The sequence below is a fragment of the Symphalangus syndactylus genome, chromosome 20, assembly GCF_028878055.3.
Source record: "Symphalangus syndactylus isolate Jambi chromosome 20, NHGRI_mSymSyn1-v2.1_pri, whole genome shotgun sequence".
Lineage (NCBI taxonomy): Eukaryota > Metazoa > Chordata > Mammalia > Primates > Hylobatidae > Symphalangus > Symphalangus syndactylus.
This window is the reverse complement of record NC_072442.2, coordinates 55721272-55736735: the sequence shown is the minus strand read 5'-3', so window position 1 is coordinate 55736735 and position 15464 is coordinate 55721272. Positions and strand designations below refer to the sequence as shown.

Sequence of the window (15464 nt, the reverse complement as noted above, 5' to 3'; positions counted from 1 at the left end):
CAAGGGACCAGCGGCTTGCTGAGACTCAACATGACACTCCTGGGGTCTGAGCATTCCTTGCTGATTAGGAGCAAGTTCAGATCAGGTAGGGCTAAGGCATTTAGCATTCCTTCTTAAACTTTCCTCTTCTGCAATTCTCAACTCTAGAACTGCTTTCCAATAAATGTTTCAAAGCCTGCCAGGTCTACCTCAACTTTGTTCCCCAAAAGCATATTGTGGAAGCGAAGAGTTTTATTTGACTTTGGGGGCCTTTCGTGTCTTCCGTTGTAAGTGCTTTGGGTGGTCGAGTGTGGTTGTTCATCTGTGAAAAGGCCAATCCTTTTATTTTATTTTATCTTATTTTCTCTGCATCTATGAATAGAAATTTTGGAGGGGTACGTTCAGAGGGAGCAACTTTGGAAATGAACAAATAAGGGATTTCAAGTTTGGAAGCTGCGCAGTATCGGTTATAATCGCTGAGAAGATGAACCTGATGTTGTGTGTTAGGTACAGGGGTCACTTAAAATGTAGCTAATCCAAACAAATGTATTTCCCAAAAAAAGTCACTTGGGGGAAGTAAAAATAGCAAATTTGGAGCACACCAAGTATTTAAAATGACATCACTGTAGAAAAAAAAAGAAAGCCCAGTGCCACAAATATTTTTTCCCAAACCATCTGATATTTATAAATAGAGAATTTCCCCCAAAATTTCTGTGTTAGTGGCACATGGAGAAACTTCTCAAAGGACGCTGAGTGGAGGTGAGTGGAAGGGAGAGACGGGAGCTCTAACCGCTTCTCCAGAAGGGCTTGTACACGCGCCCATGGAAGGTCTCTGTGTGGGTCTCCACGTTTAGACAAAGCAACACTTGACTTCTGAAGTTACTTTTCAGTAGCTCTGTGTATAATGTTGGTTTTAGAAAACTGGTTAACAACACACTTAATAATGTAGGACTTCTACTTAGATTGATGACTTTTACGAGAACTCTGATGTGAACATTAGACATAACAGGTGTCAGAAGGATGCTGGCATAGGTTGTTAAGCTAAAGTTTCCTTAGCCCCTCTACATGGGGCCAACTCAGTTGTTTCACTTGGGATGGATGGTTCAAAAAGGAAAAATGTACATGCTGGGAGGTAAGGTTCATCTGTGACTTTCTTAGATGCCCTTGGTTTTCAGATGCCTGTGGGGTCAACTGGAGATTTTCTTAGGATTCACTGTTGATGCAAGTTGAAAACTCAAGAGCTTAGGCGGTCACAAGCATCACTGCCCCCGAAGCTCTGGGATGAGTCTGCCAGCCACCAGGGTCGGCAGTGGATTAAGTCCTTCCTTTCCTTTCCATGGTGAGGTGAGGCGGTTGATCTGTTAATTAGCTAGAGACCTCACCACTGCGTTCTATTTGGTCGAAACTGTAAGGCAACACTGCCACCTTTCTGAAGAAGAGAGGATGTAGATTTGTTTTCTATGAAGCTGCATTCATTTCAAATGCTTCCTTGCCAGTTTAAATGTGGAGGGTCTGGGGGTGCTGGTTTGTCTCTAAAAGGATCTGGTGATGTACTTGATAGTAGACTTGCAAAACGCTTATCAATCCCTCCTTCAGCTAAAGTGCAGTGGAGAGGGAAGACAGTTTTGCCACACTCCCAACTTCCATCTCAGTGGATTTGTGGAGTCCTGGTGTCTCCTAAGTAGACCCTGAAGACCCTGATCCTGGAGCTTCAGAGAATTTCAGCCTCACTTTTTTTAAAGTTGTGCAGGCTTTTGTGTCATAAGGAAAGGTAGCTTCGGGAAAACATGATATCAAAGCAGAAGCAGGCATCCTTAATCCTCCCGTCATTGATAGACAGGGAATCTGGAGTCTGAGATGCAAACATTGATAGTCTCTTGACAGACAGGAGAAAAAAACAAGTGGAATGTAAAACTTGGAAAATGTAATGTTTGAATGGTGGTTATTCTTTCTGGATGTAATTACTACTATGGCTGTGCCAGCACTGAGGTGGCGGCATGCTAACAAGAGGGCCTCTCTTTAAGAGAACGCCTTTTATTTTGTCACCAACAGTGAATAAGGGCCTTGACTTTATTTTGATTTCTCTCTCTCTCTTTCACTGTTTTCCCTCCTCCTTCATCATCTTATTCTCCTCCTCCTCTTTCAAAAGCAACTCAAACTGTACACTCATAAAACTTTCTATCTCACTGCAAATATTTGCTTTGATAGTAGATCGTGGTATTATGTATTCCATTAAACATATTTCAAAAAATAAATGCAACAAAACCGTTCTCTGATTACAGCAACAGGCTCACTGTGACGGGGTTTATTTATAAGTGAGCAGATAACTGCTTTTACTCTGAAATCATCATCGATTGTCAACCATGGCCGACCAACTTTCTATAAGCTGTATTTGAGTGACCTTGTGATTAAGGACAAAATTATGCTACAGCAGCAGTAAGCTCTGAAAGTTTACATGTATGAATATGTTTAGTGATAGAAACTCATTTGAGAAGCCAAAAGGTGTCCTGGCTGAGTGTGTGGGTCTGGGGGCCAGACTAGCTGGGTTTTTCATAGCGGCCTCTGCTTGCTAGCTACATGACCCTGAACGTTAGGTAAATTACCTAATTCTGTGTGCCTCAACTTGCCTCACCTGAATAATGAGGATGACTATAGGGTCATTGTGAGAATTAAATGTGAAGTAGAGAACTTCGAAAATGCCCAGCCCTTAGAAGGCTCTTACAAAACATTTTTCTATTATTAATATTGATGTGCAGTGGGAATGGCAGTTGGTCACTTTCTCTAAGTCTCAGTTATTTAATCGGTAAATGTTGAGGTTGGATTAGGCAATGTCTTAGACCCCTTTGGTAACATTTTATCATTCTCTGAAAACACGTAAAGATTGGCTGGGAACAAGTGTAACTGTGATTGCGCTGTGTGGCAATTGTGCGTGAAGGAGAGGCAGTTTACATGAATGCAGTAATTTGTGCTGATTTTAACTAACCGCATTTTTACAGTTTTTAATCTTCTCATGTTGTTTATTCAATATCTAATCAGTGTCACTATCAACAGTTCTCTATATCAATCCTCGTGTCCTACAAAACACACGGGGAGGTATGTATATGTGCCACACACAGACACACACAGCCCTCAGACATAAAGGATCAAAAGTAGAGAGAGAGGTCCACGAATGGATGTTGCTTCCAAAGAATCATTGTGTTTCTTTTGCTTCTCTCTCTCTCTTTCCCACTTCCCCATCTTAAACCGCCCAGAGGCAAAGTCTGGCAATTGCCATGACCTTGACCCCACCCCCACAAATATAAGCTTGTTCAGTTTAGCAAATAAAAATACAGAATGCTCAGTTCAATGTGAATTTCTAAGCAATAGTGATTACTTTTTCACTATATAGCAGTACTTGGGACATACTTTTCTCTGAAATCCAAATTTCACTGGGCCCTCTTATTCTTTTTGGCAACCCTACCTACAATCTGAGTGGTTTTTTTTTTTTTTTGAGACGGAGTCTCGCTGTGTTGCCCAGGCTGGAGTGCAGTGGCACGATCTCAGCTCACTGCAAGCTCCGCCTCCCGGGTTCACACCATTCTCCTGCCTCAGCCTCCTGAGTGGCTGGGACTACAGGCGCCCGCTACCTCGCCCGGCTAATTTTTTGTATTTTTAGTAGAGAGGGGGTTTCACCATGTTGGCCAGGATAGTCTCGATCTCTTGACCAGTCTGAGTGGTTTTTGATCAACACTTTCTGCTGCCCCATCCAATATCCTATCAAGCTCTTGAGATTCTCTGGGTCCTCAAGGACTCCTCAAAATGCAAAACTTGTATTTTAGGCATGAAAGCAGAAAACTCCAAATGGAGTGGGGGTACCACGAGCATGAACCCTAGGTCCCCCAGAGTACAGCCAGCTTATGGGTGAGGAAGAACGTGGGAGCTTCACCTCTGGTCTCTGGTCGTCTGGCAAGGAGGAAGATGAGCTCAGCAGGCAGGCCAGCGCTCAAGCAGCAGAGGCTCCAGAGGTTGGAGCTGTAGTTAAAAGAAGGCAAAGAACATGCAAAGCAGGTACTCAAGAGGCTGTGGCTGAACTCAGGTAGTGGGACCCACCCCCCTGTGTTCTTCTACTCCAATAGACACAGGATCAGGCCTCTGGTGCCTGTAATTGGTTGCTTGTCCTTTCAGAGAGGGCAAGGGACATCTCGGCAGGACCCTGCAGTCATCTCTCTTTGTCGTTTCTCTATTCTCCATCCTTCAGACAACCTAAAAGGACGACTGATTCCTACTTTAAGCTAAATCCTCAACATCTCTGACACTGAATTTTCTCTCTCAGGAATTGAAGTTAGCCTAAGAGGTCGGCCCCCAAGATTTTTATCATAATGGACACTATTGAAGAAATTTTCACTATGAGCTCCAGAGAAGCCCACAGGACTTCTTTAGCAATTAGTTTTCTAGTTTAGAACAAATAATTTAACCTACAAGAGTACCTTTCCCATGATATGTAATATTTATGTATGTATATATATTTTAATTCACCTTTTTAGATCTCATTTTTACCTTCTACAAAATAGAGGGTTTTGACTGGTTCCTATTTCAAGTTGCTTTTAGCCCTAAGATTCAATACTTTTCCAAGGGAATGGCCCTAAATATTTTTGTAAACGCTTGATCAAAGCATTACATATGAGAAAACAATTCAATGGACCTTTAAAAATGAACATATTTTAATTTCTACATGGAATGTGAAAGTTAAAGGAACATTTGGGGTCTGGCTCAAACCACCTGCTTGAGACCATGCCTGTCTCCTCAAGTCCAGCTGTATTCGATTCACTCACAGCTCCCATGCCCTTCCCTCACCATCTTAATCACTAGAGCAAGAACCCCAACCCCCACCTTCCCTGCCCTAGTTTTATTCATAGCTCTTATCACTGTTGGACAGACTAAACATTTTACTTGTTTATTTGCTTATTATTTGTCCATAATGGCAGAAATGATTACTTGTTTATTTGTGTTTGGTTTTTACTGTCTTTATTCTCTAGCACCTAACATAGTTTACGGGGTATTTTCCAGTCATTTCACATCATCTATGCTTGGCACAGAGAAGGCACCCATTAAATATACGTTGAATAAATAGGTTTTATTCTTCCTCTAAAGTCTATTCAAAAACATCAAAAACAAGCAATATAGGTTTATTGTTAGACGTGTGTTTGTGTGTACTAAAACTAGAACAAAAAGGAGAGGAGTGACTATAAATACAAAAGTCAAAGTCATAGCACAGTGGGAGAAGCTAAATGAGGAGGTAAGGGTGTAGCCCAAAGGTAAGAAGCAGGTTATCCCTATTGTTCTTAGGTTAGGCAGTAGTTGTGTCCACGTGTTATTAAGCAAATTAATTAAACAAAGGTCACCTATGGCTCAATGACGATAGTGTGACAGTGTGTCATGAACCAAGGATTGTGAGCAATTCAATTCTGTGTACCCAAGGTACTTTTTAAAAAACATATAAATTATTTAAGACCAGGAAGAATGGCATTTGTCTTTTATCTGCTACAGCATATGACAGAAACAGTTAGCAAGATTGTGTCAAGTTGGCTTGAACCAGATTGAATGTGCTCTACTCTAATTGGATTAAATTGAAGAATAACAGAAGTGCAGGACAGAAGCAAAATGCTCTACCCGGGGTTAGAATTTTACATGCTTCAAAAAAGCCAAACCTGAATAGGAGATGCTAGAACAGACTGTTTTTCATTTCCATTATTTTCATCTAATTAGCAAGGCTTCCCGAGCATCTAATGAATGGTGAACAGGTATCCCACATCTCTGTCCAGATCAAGGGGGAGGAGCCAGCAGGTGCATCTCACAGGTCTCTGCTTTCCTGGTTCCATTCCTTCTGTCCTGTGGGCCGAGTCACAGTGGGAGCCCATCTGGGACTCCGTGGTCTTGGGAATATGTTTATATTTCCAGAGCTCTCTGGGCCTCTGTTTCCATATTGGTAAAATGACTCATGGTCTTCACATCCTCATACCTCTATGAGGGAAAGATCTTTGTAGAATTATTAAGGGTTTCTTTCTGAAAAGAAAGAAATTAGTGGACCTTTATTCACTATGTGGAAATGGATTACTGGATCTGGTGGCATGTGAGTTGCATAAGAGTTCTCGCTTGTGTGTGGAGTAGTTAAAAGTTTTTGATGAAGCCAAATAGGATTAATAACAACAACAACGACCATTAGCCCAATAATAGTTTTTCAGCCTTACAATTTTAGTACTTTGAATTTCTATTTTATTAGGCAGATAATGCTTATATGTTTCAGAATAGCTAGTAAGTCAAGCTTTACTTAACGAGATTTGGATCATTATTCTTAGATAAAACAGAAAGAGGTGTCCAATTTTTGTTAAAGTAAAATGTATCATTTATCCCCAGAAATTTAGAATAAATAAAACCGTTTTGTGACTTTTATTTTTCCAGAGCATAGCAAAAGGTTCTCCGGAACCGATGAAGGGAGAATAACGTCTTTCTTTTCTCCTGCTGGTGAGGGAAGATAAGTTCTTTCTTTTCACTATTGGTGTACTTCTCTTATGAGTACAATCCCTCTGACTCATGGATGTTTGCTGTATTCAGCTACCTTAGATGACTAGAGAAGAAATTGAATTCAAAGTGAATTAAGCCACTGTAATATTGCAAAATGTATGTATTGGGTTCTCCTAGCTCTCACTTGGTTTGTGCAGCAATGATTAATGGATACACAGACCCTCAAATACTTAGTATGTCTTTATCAGCAATCCCTTCTGACACCTCAGTTTGAACTACTGCATTGAGTAAGTTTTCACTCCTCAACTTGTATCTCCTTCCCCTTGGCCTCTTAAGTGGTACGAAAGCATCAAATGGGTTGTTTCTCATAAAGTATGGTCAAATAACTCCAGGCAATATCCTCATTTCACAGATGATGTGAAATGACTAGAAAATACCCCATAAACTATTCTGCCTTTTCTATTTCCGGAAACACTCTCCTTAGGAAGCCAATCTTGTTTTCTCCTGACTGGTTGGGCTGGTTTTTCAGTCCTAGGTAAAGTTCCACAAGGAACTTTCTGTTATTTATTTGAGACTTACTGCCCTGTCTGGAGCTTCTAAAAAATGATCCCAAAAAAGTTAAATCCAGAAAATGCTGTTCAACATTAATTGAACAATAGTTCAACAGTTCTCCTCAATACATTATATTTTTTGTCATTTGTGTTCTCTTTCTGTCCTTGTCCAGGCGCATAAAGATTTTTACGACGTGATAATCAGAGTATATACATAAGTTTATACTCACCCTTTTTATCAGTTAGTATAATAGCATAAATATTTTTCAAGCAGCTACATAGCAACATAGTTTTTGCTTTAAGGACTGTATAATATTCCCCCAAGTGAGTGTATAGTAATTTACTAAACCTTTTCCACTTGTATTGGAAAATTAAGCCAGTTATAATCTTTATATTATAAATAACACTACTATGAAAATCTGTATGCATAACATTACTGTGAAATCCTTCATGTAAAGAAAGAAAATATTTTCCTTCCTTTGGATTGTTTTGTAGGCTACTCATTATTTAGAGTAAATGCCTAAGTGTGGGAAAATGGATTTGAGTATTTATGAGCTGCAATGATGGCTAGTGTTTTTGGAGCACTTACAATGTAACAAACTTAACTTTAGGCCTATTTCTATTTGGTGATGAATGCTTGTCCCTACTGTACAACTAAGAGTAACCTTGAGTGCTTACCCAATGTTGGCTGGTATCTGATGAGCCTTTCATACCTTTTCAGTAGAGATTGAAAAGGAAAATGAGTAACAGTTGCCTAATGCCTTTGGAAACTTCCATGTTGTCTGTTATTTAGGGACCATCTGTTACCAAATATGACTCATGCCTCATCAAAAGGGAAGAGAAGAGGACTAGGAGTTACTGAACCTATTATCTGTGGGCACCTTTATCATCTCATTTAATCCTTACAAAAATGTGATTATTCCCATCTTAGAGATGAAGAAGCTGAGGCTCAAAGATGTTAGACAATTGGAGGCCAGGTATGAACATGTTTGTTCCACTGTCCCATGATGATTATCTCTATTATAACCTACAGCTCCTTTCCTTCTTTCCCCGCCCCACCCCATAACCATACACACGTACCTGACCCAGTAGATTTAATATGCCTCTTTCTGGGCTACAACTCCAGGCATATACCCAATTATTGCTGTCGTCCTTCATTTCCTAAATAGTGATTTATCAAGCTAGTTGTTTCTAGTACTTAACCTATAAATTACACATGCCATTCCTACAAAGTCCCAGGGGTTTTAATAAAACTTGACTTTTTAAACTTCAGTTTGAGAAAAAAAAATTAAGAAATTTTTGAAAGGCAACAACGAGAAGAGATTTGCTCTAAGACATTAAACATAGTTACATAAGAAATATCTAGCAGTTAGTACCAGAAGTAAAACAGACAATTATTATCAGTGGGTGAGAATTGTGTGTATGTGCATGCATACACATATATACACTTACGTATATATGCATAGATTTAACCTCTGATAACAGTGGCTGTCCAAATCTACAATAAAATATGTAATGAGTTGGTTGAGAAAATTGACTATCTCTTTGGAAATAAGTAAATTGAGATATTTTATAATATACCTTAAAATAAATTCCATATGGATTAAAAAGCTAAGGAAACCTATAAAATATTTGAAGAAAACAGAGGAGAATCTTTTCATCTCAGTGTAGGACAAGACTTGCCAAGCTTGTGGCCATGGCCAGGTTAGAAATAAAAATGGACATATTTGGTCACTTAAATACTTTAAAACTCCACATTAAAAAATCATCAAAATAAATTTAAAGTCAAACTGTAGATTGAAAAAAATACTTGAAAATATATGTGAGACAAAATTATTTAAAGGACTTATATGAACAATAAGATTTAAAGCAAACAACCTAAGGGAAAGACAATTCAAGGGGGAAAATAATCAGTCAGCACATGAAATATACTCAACTCACTAGCATTCAAGAAAATGCAAAGTGAAAGATCTAGATACTATTTTTTAAAAACTTCAAATTAGCAAAATTTTAAAATGTTGATAATATCGAGTATTGAATAGGCATGAAGACATAGATATACCTGTCGTGTTGGTAAGCTATCCATACTGTAAAGTCTTAATAGATACAATTTTATCACAGTTTATAATGCCTAACCTAAAAAGATGGAAACAGCATAAACATCATCTGTAAGGGAACGATTCATTAAATTACAATATATTCATAGTATAGAATACAATAAAACACAATGCAAAGCAAAAAGAAATGATAAAATTCTATATGAACTGATGTGAAAAGATCTCCAAAACGTAGAATTAATTTTTTAAAATTCAGGTTATAAAACAATCCGGCAACATATTTTCATTTATGTTTTTTAAAAAGTATTGGCCAGGCACGGTGGCTCACACCTGTAATCCCAGCAATTTGGGAGGCCAAGATGGGTGGATCACGAGGTCAGGGGATAGAGACCATCCTGGCTAACAGGGTGAAACCCCATCCCTACTAAAAATACAAATATTAGCCCGGCATTGGTGGCGCAAGCCTGTAGTCCCAGCTACCTGGAAGGCTGAGGCAGGAGAATCGCTTGAACTCGGGAGGCGGAGGTTGCAATGAGACGAGATCACGCCACTGCACTCCAGCCTGGGTGACAGAGCAAGACTCCATCTCAATAAATAAATAGATAAATAAATAGTATTTATATATAAGTACACAGAAAAAAGAAGTTTCAAAGATATAAGTAGAACTGTTCATTATCGTATCCATGGGTACAGAGAGCAAGTCCTTATCTTTCCTTTACCATTTGCATCTTTTAAAATAAAACTGTATTCATATCTACATAATTTTTAAATATGCCTAAAACATAAGAAGAAATTGACATCCTAATAGTGGTGGGGAAAAAAAGTATCTGTAAGTCTTTAATAAATTAGGCAAATATTTAAGTGAAGATTTAGAGGACGTGAACACTAAACAAAATTTGATTAAATATTTTAATCCTCTTACTTGATATAGAATACAATTTTAGACTTAGCACCTTCCCCCTGCACATACATACACACACACACACACACACACACACAGAAATGTCTTGACCGTAAGACAGTAAAAAAAGAAATTTCTTTTAAAAGTTAAAAAACTTTAATCCCAACAAGTTGAGAAGCAAAACATACCAAAAGTGCTAAAGCACATGCATGGAAAAAAGTCTGGAAGGATCCATTCCCAAAATGATTAGCTCTGGGTGGTGAGATTATGAGTAATTTTTAAATTTTCTTATGTTCTTTCTTATATTCTTGATTATGCTTATCCAGTATCTCCTATACTGAGTATTATTTGTTTTTTTTTTAAGATATGGAGTGATGGGGAGTGGGTTAATAATACCATATTTGCGTAGCAGCTAAATCAGGAGTTGGCTGAGTCCATGGGAGGTTTAAGTTGTTCTCAAATTCTCATTAATCCTGGGTCATGCTCACAACTCAAACTACAACCAATGAAACTTGCTTCTCAACTACGAGACTGAAAACCCACAACTCTGCTATTAATTTTTGTTGGAAAATCTCAATGTATATATGTGGTATAGCTATGCCATCTGGCTGACTTGGCTTCAAATCCTGGCCTCCATCTTTATCGGTCAGTCATATGATATGCACTCGAGTGCATGCTTTTAAGCTCTCAACCCTCTACCTTTCTATGTGTAAATGTGGAAACAAGAATGCCTCCTTCACTGGAAATTTCTGAGGTTTTAGTGGAAAAGTATGTAAAAAGTGCTTGACATAGTGCAGGGATGTGCTGATGTACTCAATAAATGGTAGCTATTTTATTCACACATGAATATTGATTATACTTTAATTCACACTATACAGCCATAAAAAAGAATGAGATCATGTCCTTTGCAGGGACATGGTTGGAGCTGGAGGCCATTATCTTTAGCAAACTAATGCAAGAACAGAAAACCAGATACCACATGTTCTCACTTACAAGTGGGAGCTCAATGATGAGAACACATGGACCCATAGAGGGGAACAACACATACTGGGGCCTGTTGGAGGGTGGAGGGTGGGAGGAGGGAGCAGATCAGGAAAAATAACTAATGGGTATTAGGCTTCATACCTGGGTAATGAAATAATCTGTACAACAAACCCCCATGACACACGTTTACCTGGGTAACAAACCTGCACATCCTGCATATGTGCCCCTAAACTTAAAATAAAAGTTAAAAAAAAGTATATAGGCCGGGCACGGTGGCTAACGCCTGTAATCCCAGCACTTTGGGAGGCTGAGGCGGGCGGACCACGAGGTCAGGAGATCAAGACCATCCTGGCTAACACGGTGAAACCCCATCTCTACTAAAAATACAAAAAATTAGCTGGTCATGGTGGCGGGTGCCCGTAGTCCCAGCTACTCAGGAAGCTGAGGCAGGAGAATGGCATGAACCCGGGAGGGGGAGCTTGCAGTGAGCCGAGATCAGGCCACTGTACTCCAGCCTGGGCGACAGAGTGAGACTCCATCTCAAAAAAAAAAAAAAGTATATGTTAATTCTCATATCAATGTTTATATCAATATGCTTTGATATGTTAATTTATAATGTTTTAAAATTATTTATGTTATTATAAGATATCATATTGATTCTAAATTAACAATGACCAGCCTCTCATGAATTTCTCTCAAGATTCGCTGCCAAGCTATTATCATTTCTCTTTCTTTCTTTCTTTTTTTTTTTGAGGTGGAGTCTCGCTCTGCCCCCAGGCTGGAGTGCAGTGGCACCATCTCAGCTCACTGCAACCTCTGCCTCCCAGGTTCCAGCGATTCTCCTGCCTCAGCCTCCCGAGTAGCTGGGACTGCAGGCGTGCACCACCACGCCCGGCTAATTTTTGTATTTTTAGTAGAGACGGGGTTTCACCATGTTGGCCAGGATGGTCTCGATCTCCTGACTTCGTGATTTGCCCGCCTCAGCCTCGCGAAGTGCTGGTATTACAGGCATGAGCCACCGTGCCCAGCCTATCATTTCTTTTTACCCCAGATTGTGCTTGAGAGTTATGAAGATAATTATTGTCATTATATAACTTATATTGTATTTTGCAAAGTGTTTTATATATCTATCATCACTTATTCTTTTCCTTTCAAAAAAAACTGAAAAGGCATATAATTAAACTTATTCTCCAGCGAGGTGTGGTTTTTATTCTGGATCTGGTCCTTTCATGCCTCTGAAGACAGTGCCAAGCCTTGTCTGGGTCTCAGCAAGATCACTACAAGCTATGAGGACCAGCAAAGGCTCATGGCTGAGCCCAGATCCGCTTCTCTTATAATTGAGAATGCTGTTCTGTCTAAATATAAAACCAAAGAGAGAGAGAGAGAGAACAAAGTTTTGAGGATAGACAGCTGGAGGCAGTCTGCCAAATTATAGCACCTCTTATTTCTTTGATGTATTCAACTCTCTACCCCACCAAAAAAGATCATATTCATTAATATTTTTATTTTTTATTTTATTATTATTATTATTATTATTTGAGATGGGGTCTCACTCTGTAGCCCAGGCTGGAGTGCAGTGGCGCCATCTCGGCTCACTGCAAGCTCCACCTCCCGAGTTCATGCCATTCTCCTGCCTCAGCCTCCTGAGTAGCTGGGACTATAGGCGTCTGCCACCACACCTGGCTAATTTTTTGTATTTTTTTAGTAGAGATGGGGTTTCACCGTGTTAGCCAGGATGGTCTCGATCTCCTGACTTCGTGATATTTTTCTACCAATTCTGTGAGATTACAAGTTTGATTGTACAGATGAGGTTACTGAGTTTCCAGAGACATTAAGAAATTGGCTCAGGGTCACCCAGTAGATTCAGACCTAGAACTCTCGTCTTGAGGCTTGCAAAACCAGATTTACCACATGGCCCCCCAGAGAAATGCGCAGCCCAGGGGAACGTGGTCTTTTCAGATAGGCAGATGCCTGACATTTAACCTATTTCCTCTCTCAACCTAACAGTCCGTCTGCTTAAAGCTTTTTTTTTTATTTTTTATTTTAACGTGGTAGCCATCTGCACTGGTTTCAGGATTGAAAGAATTAGATGAGAAGGAGAGATGGAAATTCAGCAAATGTAACTCAGGATTGGCTGGGAGAGGAGGACAGAATGAGGCATAGGGATAGCAAAAGAATCCTTGGCTTAGTAGAAATGCAGCCTTCACAAAAGATTGTGTTCTTAACACATAGATTAGAACCTGACACTACAGAACGTCCCAGAGACAGAACGTATTCTCAAGCGTCATGTTTGGTTGTTTCAAAACCTTGTGTCTAACAGTAGAGCCAGGATTATTTTCTAACATTTAAAGAATGGTTAATATGCCTACATTTATATATATGTGTATGCGTATGTTTGTATATGATATATAACATATATATAGTATGAGACAGTTAAAGATTTATCTTTGAGGATGCTCTTTGCAGTGGTATATATGCTACAGTAAAACCGAGGGAAAAACTGGAGATGCTTAACAAAAAGAAAATATTTAAATACATAAAAAATGGGATTTAACATGCACTTTAAATATGGTGTTTTCAAAGGATCATGAGATGCAAAGATGTTTACAATGCAAGAAGGAGGTTTCAGAATTGCATGTGATATAGTCCCAATTCTTGAGAAATTGTAGGGTAGCTACCTTTTTATATCCATGTTCAGGCATATGAATCAGAAGAAAAAAGGCAAAGTATTAGCAGGTGCTGCTTATCTCTGCAGACTTGAATTCCTATTAATTTTGCCTTTCATCCTGAAACTTTTATACATTTTTCAAATTTTCTATAATGAACACGCACTTGTTTTATAGTCAGAAAAGGCAATATATTCTTTAAATGCTATAATAGAATAGTATATATCACAAGCTTAACTTAGGCTCTCAAAAGAACTTAAACCTGTATTCAAGAACAGCCCCATGGAATGAAGACTGTCCTCTTAATTTTAGAAGAACTTCTTTGCCTCATAAAATACACCCTTTCTTCTAAACTCTAATTTCGCTTTATAACTAACTCTTATTCAGCTACTTAGTGGATGCCCACGGTTAACCTCATTAATCTTCATATGGTAATTTATTAGGACTAAAGGGCTCTTAATTTGACCACTATAATTACCCTAGAGGTGAGTATAATGACGTCTTTCTTACAGGGATGGGAAACTAAGGTATAGAAACAGGAATGACCTGCCCGAATTTACACATACAGCATGGTGAAGCACTTGAACTCAGATCTCCTGGCACCAAATCTTGTGGCCTCTCTCGATGAACAAGCGAACTCAAGAAGGTGTAAAACTGAGTCCCTTTGTCTCAGGCATCTCTGCAGCAATAGCTTTCAAGGAACGCGGGTCAAATGGCAGGTCCTTTTCCTGGAGGCCCCTCCTGCTGGCCCCGGGCGTGTGTGCGTGCTGTCTGCTTAATTCATTCATGGCTGTGTGCCGCAGAATACATAAACAAGTGGGGAAAGCCTCAGAGAGGAATCTTGGTGCCCAAACGGAGCAATTTGTCTTCTGAAATTATTGTTTGAAATTGTTTATGTCAGTTGCCGAGTTTCTGTTCTGTACTTCAGGGACCTGTTTGTGATGGAAGGAAAAGTTCCCTGCGGCTGAACAGCCACGCTAGTTGAACACTTGTAGTGACAGTGTTGTCAGCTGCTTCCCAGTCCTCCCTGACTTGGAGAGGGTTTTGATGAGGTTCCCTACACCCCAATAGAGCACCCCAGGAACTATCTGATGCTCACATGCCTGCTGCGTGTGCTAACTAATTTAATCCTTACAGCAATCCTGTAAGGAGGTACCGTTGTTACAGTCCTCCCATCCATAGAAGAAGAAACCAAGCCTCCAGCACTGAAGGAGCTATCACAAAATCCCATGCCTTGTAAATGGAAAAGCTGGGACTTGATCTCGTGCACCTTTGGATTCTAAGTCCATGCTTGTGACTGCTACCCTGTACTGCTTCTCACAAGTACCCCAACCAGTCAGAGCTGGCTTGAGCCATCTGACTTTGCCATCCCATCCTCCCAGTGAGCATGTGAATTGTGGTTCTGCCCTCTTAGTGACATCGTAAGGCATTTCCACTTGAGGTTTTTCTTCCCTATTCCTCTAGTGTCTTGAGTTATTTTAACATGAAAGCCTCAAGCTCACAAACCTGGCAGCTTTGTGAGTGAGAGAGAATTCCTTTTGAGGCATGAATTAGTCTTCTTCAAATGTTTTGACAAACTGAGAGTGTGGTGCTTAGGGAAAGAGTAGCTTCGCAGTGTTCGTGTGAACAGACATCTTTCTAAAACAACTTGAGCCCATGCATAAGGCTCAGTCATTGAAATCACTGCATGGTAATTCTGAGACCGAGCATTTTGGCTTTCAGTATTCTCTTGGTTTTGACTCACCAAATGCCCAGCACTAGATGCTGGCCTGAATTCATGTCTCTTAATCTCCCTAAAGGAAGCAGAGCTGGGACATCCCTTAGG

The 15464-nt window shown here is 39.7% G+C and overlaps 1 protein-coding gene and 1 long non-coding RNA gene across 2 annotated transcripts in view; one reads left to right on the top strand and one right to left on the bottom strand.

Moving 5' to 3' along the window:
- Nucleotides 1-15464, top strand: part of MYOCD (myocardin) — a 130012-nt gene that overhangs the window by 27314 nt on the left and 87234 nt on the right. The gene's annotated exons all lie outside the window — the stretch shown is intronic.
- The window catches only part of LOC129470668 (uncharacterized), a 34059-nt gene continuing 24289 nt past the window's right edge, over nucleotides 5695-15464 (bottom strand). The window contains exon 3 of the long non-coding RNA XR_008653273.2: nucleotides 5695-6021. This is a non-coding gene — a long non-coding RNA (uncharacterized lncRNA). The remainder of the gene's footprint in view (nucleotides 6022-15464) is intronic.